We start from the raw sequence: 11,912 nt of genomic DNA, 5'->3' as shown, positions 1-11,912 counted from the left end.
GGTGACTCGACTGAGTCAAACCCTGAACCTCCCTATTCATCCATGCCAGAAAGAAGTAGCCACCACTGTACTCGTCGAGTGAAGTTGGCGCTCTCCCCGATGCATCACCTGGGTAGTAATCTAGCCCTCCTTCTCGTAGACTTACGGAAGGCATTTTCCAGGGTTTCTTGGTCTTTCCTGATGCTGTGCTTCAGCAGCCAGGGTTAGGCCCCATGTGTCGGAGAATGGTACATCTTCTATACAATGCCTCCACAGCTAGGGTCCATGTCAGAGTTTTATTCCCCAGAGAAACACATGCATAACAAGAAATTAAATATAGACCAAAATGGGTGCTATATTCCACAGTGTCCAGCCGGACACAGAATTGAATCAAATAATAGAATTTTCATTATCAGCAGAAGAAACAATAGAGCGGGACGCAGTCCTGCATCCAATACAGAAAACAAAGGACAGGTACAGACGAACAGTAAAGATTTCAGGCAAGAAGTAATGGAGAAGTGTGGCTCAATGGTTAGAGCGGCAGACCCTGATGCAGAGGTCTGGCCTGGGACCAGGGTTCAATTCCCCGCCTCGGCGAGTCTTGGGCTCAAAAAAATTCCACGGACCTGATAATTCTCGCCTCGGTGCCTATTCTAATCATGGGTCCCACTCTGCAACTCTGGGAAATAGCTTGCTTAATCCCCACAACGCTAAGGATGCCTGGCCTCCACCTTGGGGGTGCCCAGGAGTGGACGCCTCACAGGGAAAGCCAGGATGGCTTCCACAGCGGTATTCGTACAAGCGCCTTGAGACCCTTGCGGGTGAGTAGTGCGCTATACAAGTATCAATTTACATTTTTTTACATTTACATGGAAGATTAGATTTGATTAGGAAATTAAACAAGCTATCCATAATAGTAACCACACTAGTATCACACAATGGTTAGATGCGTGGACCTATTCCATAGGTCGACGACGTTTCATCATCAGGACGATTAGATTACATATGTCAAAAAAGAGATTTCCTCTGGCCACAATAATCAAAATAGCATAACATCAAACATATAACACATAAAACAAGCAAACTTAAAAACAATGCAGTAGTGATCAAAATTCTGAACCAGCAAATCAATTATCAAGTGCACAAGTTTATTTAAAAATTAAGTTAAAAATTAGATTACATGCCTGAGTATGAAGACACTGCCTGTTAAGAGAGAGAGAGGGGGGGGGGGGGGGGGGTGGGGGAAAGGCAGAAAGATCATGCCACATGATTTTATGTTTCACTTTGTTTCAACACATCACCAGCATAGGTAGTGGCAGAATCCCATTGTCACATCTCACAATGTGCTGTATATCAGTAATCTACCTATTGCTTGCCGTGATCCCAATTGGTCCATCCAATGTACCTGTTAGCCTATCTAAGTGTCCCGCTATGACACTCGCCTATGCACTCACGTATGGGTCACAGCATTGAATCTCCAACACCACTGAATTCACAAACTGCATGGTCTCATCCCTTAATGATGCCTTAAACAAGCGTTTTCTACCTTTCACTACAGATCTCTCGGCCTTTTTTCCCCCTCTCTCTCTTAACAGGTAGTGTCTTCATGCACATGCCCGCAGGTAATTGTGGAGTTAGATCACCCTACAAGGATTCTGGCAGATTCTCCCACCCTAGGTCCACGAGGATATGGAGAGCTGGGTAGGAGCACAAAACAGAATTGTATTTGCAAGCAAACTTATAGATGCTGTAATAGTACAATGGTTGAACTATATATCATTCACCACTCGCAATGTTTCATTGATAGTTGATGCATACACGTTTTAAAAAAGAATCTCAATGCTTCAATAAATATTGAAATGCCAATTTGAGTATTTCTCGTGTTTTCCTTTAAGCATGCATGAGCTACCAAACAGAAAGGTGCTAGGCCTGTTTCCACAATTTCCCTGGGGACTCAGGGTTCTCATGTACTGGGGTTGCACATTCCACCTGTCACCTGCTTGGGTTTGGGTACAGAGGGTACACTGTGAGCTAGCCCGGACTAAGGACAACATATCCCGATGGTGTGCGTGGACTCAGTCTCGCACAGTTTTAATGTTTATGGTGCCCAACAAATGCACAGTTTTACTCAGTAAGTAAAAACCATACGAAAGGTGTGTAACTCAAGAACCAAGACGTTCTGCAAAACACAGCAACATTTCATTCTATTTGCCAAATCCAAAAACGTCACCCTTTGTCAAAAGCGGATGTAGCTAGATGGATTGGTAAGTGCATCCAAACCTGCTACATTAAAGCCAAGCGAACCTTGCCCGATAGACCCGCACCACATTCCAACTACAAAATAGAAACTGGTATGGCTTTCCTGCGGAACATTCCTATAGCTGACATTTGCAAGACAGCTACGTAGTCCACTCCACATACATTCACTTAACACCATTGTGTGTATGTCTTAGCTCGCCAACAAACTAAAGCTGGTCAAACTGTCCTAAGGATATTGTTTCAAGCATCTGTACCATTCACTGGCAGACCACCACTTAAGGGAGTACTGCTTTATAGTCTATACAGAGCATACATTCACACATGCTAGTAACAGGCAGGATAATGTTACTTACCCAGTAAGCATCTGTTCTTGGCCTGTAGAGCTGTAGATTCACATGCTTTGCATACTCCTGCCACCTAGTGTTGGGTCCGGATGTTTGCAAGTTGTTTTTCTTCGAAGACGTCTTTCCAGTCATGAGGTAGGGTACTCCTCCTTTTGGTGATAGGGGGCATGGGCATCGACTCCATTGTTAGATTGTTTTCCCGCAGAGGGTGAGAATGGAGTTAGGAAAGGTAGAATAGAGATATTCATGCGTGTGTATATAAGAAAATAAGAGAACTTCAACAGGTATAGGCAGTGTTCCCAGGAACGTGCGCGCACATGTCTGATCCCCCGAGCGCGCAGTGCTGCGGGTGGAGCGCGCATCCACAGCACATCTCAGAAGAGCATTCGCGCTGTCGCTTTTAGAACAGCAGCGGCGTGAAAAATGTTAATTTCTGGCTTGTTGTGGCTCCTGCACTTGCTGCTGTTTTTCCTTCTTAAAGGAGCGCAGCTGGGGGCTGTTTATGGACCATTGTGAAAATATTCCTGTTAATTGCAGCACTGTCATGCGCTGCAATTAACATAAATATTTTCACAATGGCCCACAATCAGCCCGCAGCCGCGCTCCTTTAAGAGAAGAAATGCATCAAGTCCAAAAGCACGACATGTGCTTTACACGTCATTCTTTTGGGCTTGATGCATGTCTTCTCTTAATGGAGAACAGCTGTGGGCTGATTGTGGGCCTTTGACCCTGCTTGCAGGCAGGTCGCCCCCACACCGCCACTCGTCACCTGCTGACCCACTCGCTTTGCAGATTCCTGTGCCCTTCTGCCACCGTCTTCCCCCACGCCCCCCACCGCTCCCTACCCGGCCTTCCCGCGGCTGCCTCCCTGCAGCCCCTCCCCCCAGCGCACCCACTGGACTCCCCACTCCCGTCTCCCAACTGCTCCTTCCTCCCAAGCCTCCTCATATGCAGGCCGAGAAGCGGGCAGGCGCAGCGGGAGCGCCACTGGGGTGCCGAAGGCACGCCTAAGTCAAGCCGTCTGCGCCCCCCCGCTCCTGGACCGCACCAGCACCAGAACCTCTGGACCCCACGCACGCCACGACACCAGAATCCACTACGACGCCAGCACCCTCCATGCGCTCAACGCCAGCCAAAACCACACCTGCTTCCAGGCCACCCCGAAACGGACCCACGGACCCTTCTCCTGCCACACCTGCAGCTTCACCTGCGACAGAACCACCAAACCTCCAAGAACTAGACCCAACCACCTCCGCTGCATACTCCTTAACACCCACTCCGCACGCAAACACGCCGTCGAGCTCTGGGATCTGCTCGACAGCTCCGCCCCAGACATGGCCTTCCTGACCAAGACATGGTGGAACGACTCATCGGCGCCCGACATCGCCATAGCCATCCCAGATGGCTACAAGATCACCCGCAGGGACCGCGCCAACGGAATCGGAGGAGGAATAGCCATCATCCACAAGTCAACCCTCAAAGTCACCACCCACGCAGATGACACCCTCAACACCGTCGAACACCTGCACTTCCGGATACACACCGACCCCAACACCACCCTCAGAGGAACACTCATCTACAGACCCCCGGACTCCGGGCTCTGTTCAGCGACTCCATCGTCGACCTCGCCAGCACCCAGGCGCTCTTCTCCACGGACTACATCCTCCTCGGGGACCTGAACTTCCACCTCGAGATCAACAACGATGCCAACTCCGCCACCCTGATCGACAACCTCGTCAACCTCGGCCTCAGACAACTCGTCACCACACCCACCCACACCGCCGGTCACACGCTTGACCCTATCTTCTCCACAGGCTCCCACGTCGCCTTCAATCACACCACTAAACTCCACTGGACCGACCACCGCTGCAACCACTTCACCTTCAAGAAACCAACCACGCACCATTGCACCCAACAGCTGCCTCGCCGCTACTGGAGCAAAGTCACCGAAGACCAGCTGCTCACCTCCCTCGCCAAGAACCCACCCACCTACCCCACCAACTCTGACGCCGCAGCCCTCAACCTCAGACAGTGGATCGAATGACTGCGCCAACACCCTCGCCCGCTCAAGAAACCCTCCAACAGCCACACCAGCAAAAGAGCCACATGGTTCACCAACGAGCTCCTGGCCTCCAAACGTGCATGCCGAAAACTGGAGAAGACATGGCTCCACGAACGCACACCAGACAACCACGCAGCCCACAAGGACGCTACCGGCAGACATCACCATTTCATCAGATTAGCCAAGAGATCCTCCTTCAAAGACCGCTTGGATAACAACGCACACAACAGCAAAGAGCTCTTCAGCATCGTAAAGGAACTCTCCAACCCCAGATCCAACGCCAACGACATCCCGCCCTCACAAGAACTATGCGACTCACTAGCCATCTTCTTCCACCGCAAGATCACCGACATCCACGACAGCTTCAACACCACGACCGCCCCAACTACGCCAGACTCCACCTCCCCTGTGAACACCACCGCCTGACCTCCTGGTCCAACGTCAACGACGACGAGACATGCATGGTCATGAATTCCATCCACTCAGGATCTCTGTCTGACCCGTGCCCACACCACGTATTAAACAAAGCAGACGCAGCCATCGCACCCCAACTTCGGAAGGTCATCAACATCTCCTTTGAAACAGCGACATTCCCAGAAAGCTGGAAGCACGCCAAAATCAACGCCCTCCTCAAGAAGCCCAAAGCAGACCCCAAGGAACTCAAGAACTTCCGGCCCATCTCCCTGCTCCCATTCCCGGCTAACGTCATCGAGAAAATTGGCAACATGCAACTGACCGGCCACCTGGAAGACAACAACATCTTGGACCCGTCCCAGTCCGGATTCAGACGTAACCACAGCACCGAGACCGCCCTCATCGTCGCCACAGACGACATCAGGCGGCAACTAGACAATGGCGAAACATCAGCCCTCATCCTTCTGGACCTGTCAGCCTCCTTCGACACAGTCTGCCATCGCACTCTAAAGACACGCCTCCTAGAAACCAGAATACAAGAGAAGGCCCTTGACTGGACCACGTCCTTCCTCTCCGGCAGAACCCAGAGCGTCCGCCTCCCACCCTTCCGATCCGAAGCCACCAACATCATCTGCGGCGTCCCCCAGGGCTCATCCCTCAGCCCGATGCTGTTCAACATCTACATGGCCCCCAGCGCACAAGTGGCCTGCCAGCACAATCTCAACATCATCACCTACGCCGACAACACCCAGCTCATCCTCTCCCTCACCAAGGACCCACACACTGCCAAAACCAACCTCCACAAGGGAATGAAGGCAGTCGCCGACTGGCTGAGGAGCAGACGTCTGAAGCTGAACTCGGACAAGACGGAGGTCCTCATCCTTGGACCCACTCCGTCAGCCTGGGACGACTACTGGTGGCCGACCACACTGGGAAGAGCACCAACACCCACCGACCACACACGCAAACTAGGATTCATCCTCAACTCCTCCCTCTCCATGTCCTAGCAGGTCAACGCTGTCTTCTCCTGCTACAACACCCTCGGCATGCTCCGCAGGATCTACAAGTGGATCCCGACCGAAACAAGAAGAACGGTGACACAGGCCCTCGTCTGCAGCAGACTGGACTAGGGCAATGCACTCTATGCAGGAATACCAGCCAAACACCTACGAAGACTACAACGCATCCAAATCGCCTCCGCCCGACTGATTGCCAACGTCCCCCGCCGCAGCCACATCACCCCCCACCTGCGAGACCTACACTGGCTCCCTGTCGACAAGAGGATCACCTGCAAGCTCCTCACCCACGCACACAAAGCACTCCACAACACCGGACCAGCCTACTTGAACAGCAGACTCCGCTTCCACACCCCCACCCGCCAGCTCCGCTCCGCCAGCCTCGCCCTCGCCGCTGTCCTCTGCATCCAACGAACGACCTCCGGCGGCAGATCCTTCTCTTACCTCGCCGCCAAGACCTGGAACACCCTCCCAACCCACATTCGGCAGACCCAAGACCTACTCACCATCAGAAGACTCCTCAAGACCTGGCTTTTCATAGAGCGTGCCCCCCCCCCTCCTCCTCCTCAGCGCCTTGGGACCCTCACGGATAAGTAGCTCGCTCTACAAGTACTTTGATTGATTGATTCATTCATTCATTGTGAAAATATTTATGTTAATTGCAGCGCATGACGGTGCTGCAATTAACATGAATATTTTTACAATGGCCCTCAATCAGCTCTCAGGCGTGCTCTATTAAGAAAATAAATGCAACCAGCTCAAAAGAACGACGTGTAAAGCACACATGGTGCTTTTAGGCTTGCTGCACACCTTTTGTTTATAGAGCGCGGCAGATTGTGTGCTTTTGAAAAAATGTTTTCATGTTAAATGCGGCCCAGTGCATTAGTATATCGGGCTCTGCAATTAACATAAAAGCTTTCCAAAAGGCACGTAATCTGCCGCTCTCTATTAACAAAAGGCGTGCAGGAAGCCTAAAAACATAACGTTGCTTTTACAATCACTAATATATGTTAGTGATTCTGAAAGCACACGTCCTGCTTCTGGACTTGCTGCATGCTTTTTGTTAATAGAGCGTGGCTGTGGGAAGATTGTGTAAATTTTTTAAAGTATTCATGTTAATTGCTGCAATTAACATGTATACTTTCAAAAAACCACACAATCTGTCCGCAGCCACGCTCTATTAACAAAAAGCATGCAGCAAGCCCAGGGCTTTAAGTGGGCTGGGTCCTGCTGATGCTGAGTTTTTAAGACAGGTCCCTATCAGGCTCTTCATTTTTGCCCTCACCCTTAGGGTAAAAAAAATCTCAACTGCTGAAAGCCTTTGGTGTAACTTCAGAGGACTTTCTATAGTTTTTTCACAGTCTGATCATTTCAGAACTGATGCATTTTCAATATATTCAACGAAGCTGTAGTTGTTGCTTATTTATCCTATGCAACTAGCAATCATTGACAAAGTCAATAGTCCTGGGTTGTTGTAGGTATAATGTTACTTATCTATACTGATACAATAAAGAGAGAGCCCAAACCTTTGGTGCTGTGGTTCCTGAGATTACCCGCCTCAATCACAACACCCAATACAGCTTTGGAAAGGGCAGTTGCAGCAGAAGGACATAGGCTATGCAGACGCCCACCATATACATTTAAAAGGTAAAAGAACCGTGCCAGCAAAGTAGTCCCTTGTGGGCGTGTCTGCGTTGTGCTGTGGGCGTGTGCTGGGGGTGTGACAAACCCTGGGGGCGTGTGGTACGATCAGCCCTTCATGCCATGTCTCATATTGTGTGCTGTGGGCGTGTGCTGGTGGCGTGGGCGTGTGCGGGGCGCGGGATTACGGAAAAAAAAGCGAGCTTTGGGCCCAATATTGCATTGGGTTTTTTTCCCAGGTTCTGTACATTCCAGCTCCGGGTGTCCACCCTGCTCCCTTTAAATACCCCTGCACCCCATAATCATAACCCACCCTTACTCCTTAAAATACCCCAACACCCTTAAACACTAACCCATCTTAACCCTATAACTATACCCTGTACCCCAAAACCATCCCTAAACCCTATAAATACCACTGTACCCCAAAACCCAAACCTACCCCTGAACCCTAAAATACCCCTGTACCCCAAAACCCAAACCTTGCCCTGAACCCTAAAAATACCCCTGTACCGCAAAACCCAAACCTAGCCCTGAACCCTTAAAATACCCCTATACCCCAAAACCCAAACCTACCACTGAACCCTAAAATACCCCTATACCCCAAACCTAGCCCTGAACCCTAAAAATACCCCTGTACCCCAAAACCCAAAACTATATCTAAACCCTTAAAATACCCAAACACCCCAAAACATATACCTCAGTACCCCAAAACATATACCCATACTTACCTTATCCAAACATTAAAAAAAACATGCTTTTACCATTCATGCATTTACAACGAATTTCGTTGTAAATGTATGCGTGGTAATGCCATGCGTTATAATGTCATTGCGGAGTCATGGAACTTTCGTAATGAAAGTATGCGGAGTGATGGTATGTGGAAAGAAAGTTGCGGAATAATGGGTGTTTACCCTCCCCCGGTAAGTACATTGGTGGCACGGCAGCCCACATCTCCAGCAACATACTCATATTTTTTCACCACCGATTTGAAAAATGCACAGGTCTCGCTCATTGATGGCCAGCACCGACATACACTTTTAGAAACACCTCCCGCCACAATTCTAGAATTGTGAACTTTAGAGCTGGGTAGCTACGTTCGAATCTCGGCATCAGCTCAACATCCTGTGATTCCAGGCAAATCGCTTTGTCTCCCCGTGCCTACCACAAATTAATGTGTTCTTCTGTAATGTAAATTGTGCTCATGCCATGTTGTCGAGTTCGCGCTATATAATATTGCAAGGAAAAATAAAGTAGGGAAACTCAAGTTATGTTATGTTATGTTATGTTATTTATATTTCTATAGCGCGCAGCTGCCCCAGCAAAGGGGCGTCCTGGCGCTTTGACAGATGCTGTAACATAACACACAATAAGAAAAAGAATTAGCTAGACACTGGAAAGAGGAAAGTTTTAATCGCCTGCCTGAAGGCGAACATATCCTCAAGAGCTCGAATATGTACTGGGAGCGAGTTCCATAGGCCTGCCGCTAGCACCCTAAAAGAGCGGCCACCCATCCTGCTCAGCTTAAAGCGTGGGCAGACAGCCAGATGAAGCCCCTCAGATCTTAAGGATCTCGACGGCACATAGGGCGTGAGTAGATTGATAAGTGCCGGTGGCGAAGAAGATTTCAGAATTTTGAAGGCCAGACACAGCGTCTTGAACATGATTCGCTGTCTAACCGGAAGCCAATGCAAGGCCGTGATGGTACCAGACACTGAACAGTGTCTGGGAAGGCCCACAATGGCTCGTGCCGCGGCATTTTGTACTCTTTGGAGCCTGGAGGCCTCCGCTTGATTCACCCCTAACAACAGTGAACTGCCGTAGTCCAGCCGAGATAGTATAGAGGCCTGAACTACAAGCTGTCTGGTAGGGGGATCAAAGTACTTTAAGACTGGTCTGATACCACGCAATATTCCGTAGCACGTGGCAGCCACCTTCTTGGTGTGGTCCCTGAAGGTGAGCGCAGAGTCCACCCAGACTCCTAGATTTCTCACTCCAGCCACTGGAATAGGAGTGACACCAAGCTCTGACGGCCACCACTGGTTGCCCCATAGCTCAGCGTGCTTCCCTAGGACCAACACCTCCGTTTTGGTGGCATTTAACTGGAGGCAGTTGGTGTGAAGCCAGCTGGCTACTGCCAAGAGACCCGCACGGAATCTCGGAGCTGCCACCTCTGGGTCTCCACTAAGTGTCACCGCTAGCTGTGTGTCGTCCGCATATGAGGCCATCGTGAGACCCCACTGTTTGACGACACCAGCCAACGGTTTCACATAGAGGTTAAACATTGTAGGGCTCAACGAAGATCCCTGTGGTACCCCCGTCTTCAGGGGATACGTGGTGGATTGGCCAGGTGGTATAGCCACTTTAAAGGTACGGTCATCCAGAAAGGACCGAAACCATTGGAGAGCAACATCAGTCACTCCCGCCTCCCGTAAGCGTTGGATAAGTATTTGGTGGGACACAGTATCGAAGGCAGCGCTTAGATCTAATAATATAAGCGCTGCAGTATGACCTGAGTCAAGTACCTGGCGAAGATGTTCCAAGATGTAAAGTAGTGCCGTCTCGGTACTGTGCCCTGACCGGAAGCCGTTCTGACTGGGGTCCAAAATCTGGTTACGAGCCAGATGCTCAGACAGAACCGAGTTGACGTGAGCTTCTGTTACTTTAGCGATCCAAGGCAGCAGGGAGATAGGTCGGTAGTTTTCTGGCAGTCTGGGGTCAGAGTTAGCTTTTTTTAATATGGGAGTAACCACTGCATGTTTCCAAGCCGCGGGTACTGTTCCACAAGACAGAGACATATTGATGAGATCCAATATGGGGTTACGACACAGCGGGGAAAGTGTGTTAATGAAGGCTGGCTTTAACGGGTCCGCAGGGGAGCCTGATTTGACCCTGAGGCTGAGTCTGTCAAAGACCTCAACCGACAATTCAGGTAAGATAGCCAGGGGCTCATGATCCGACGTATCAGAGACAGTGGCTTCACGATCCTGGTGGAGTGTGTCGAACCCGTTATATATTTTTTCCACTTTCTCCATAAAAAAGGAGGCCAATTTATCACAGTGTGCATCTGTGCAAATCGCCTCTGATGAGGATCTGTTTTTCATAAGGTCCTTCAGTACCTTGAAAATCAGTTTAGAGCGGTTGGTGCTAATAGCGAATTCATGCGCATAGAATGCAGCTCTAGCTCTGCAAATAGCTCTATGGTAAAATTTCAGCTCAGTGAAATACCGGGTTTTCAGAGCAGGGTCATATGATCGTCTCCATTCCCTCTCTGTTTTTCGGCAGGATTTTTTCAATTCTGCAAGAGACTCATTATACCAGGGACTTGGTGTTTTTGTCCGGCCTTTCGCCCATCGTAGAGGTACAAGAGAGTCCAAGGCGTCGGTGATCCAAGTGCAGAACTGTTGGTAGCCTTGTTCCACATTAGTGAAATTGCTCAGAGGTTTCCGCTCTAATATACAGTAGAACTCTTCCAACGTAAGTTTGTGCCACGGCCTTTTAAGGATTGGCCTTTCCATGGATATAAAAGGCTTGTCATGGACCGGGCAGAGCGCTTCTACTAGCAGATGATCAGTCCACCCTATCAACCTTGGATCTGACACCCTTAACCCGTCAAGTGTGGAAAAGAAAGGGTCAAGGATATGGCCTCCAGCATGGGTTGGAAGGGTGACGAGCTGAGTAAGTTGGAGAGCTTCCAAATCGGCCAACAGGGAGCTCACGGTCGTGGATGACCCATTATCGAAATGGATGTTAAGGTCACCCAGGATGTTAAAATTGGCGCAGCCCAATGCTATAGGACTGACCATATCGGCCAATGCGGATCTGAATACTGAATCATTGCCGGGGGGGGCGGTAGACCAGTAACCCACTAAAGGTGAACTGATGGGAGAAGGCGACTTTAAAAATAGCGCTTTCACATGTGGGTAGTCCTGACGGCTTCCATTCAGCTGGAAAACAGGATTTGACTGCCATAGCGATGCCGCCACCTCTTGTGTTCCTATTAGAGGTGAAGATGGTGTAGTTCTGGGGGAATGCAAGGTTCAATATGGCAGAGTCCTGAAGCCAGGTTTCTGTCATTAAGAAAACATCGGGATCCTCTTTATCTATCAGGTCATAGATAGACAGGTGGTGCTTTACGAGAGATCTCACATTAAGGCACCAGATACGGAGATCTCGCGATACAGCACGAGGCCGTGTGAC

This window comes from Lissotriton vulgaris, chromosome 5, assembly GCF_964263255.1.
Source record: "Lissotriton vulgaris chromosome 5, aLisVul1.2, whole genome shotgun sequence".
Taxonomy (NCBI): Eukaryota; Metazoa; Chordata; class Amphibia; order Caudata; family Salamandridae; genus Lissotriton; species Lissotriton vulgaris.
This window is presented reverse-complemented; position numbering follows the sequence as displayed.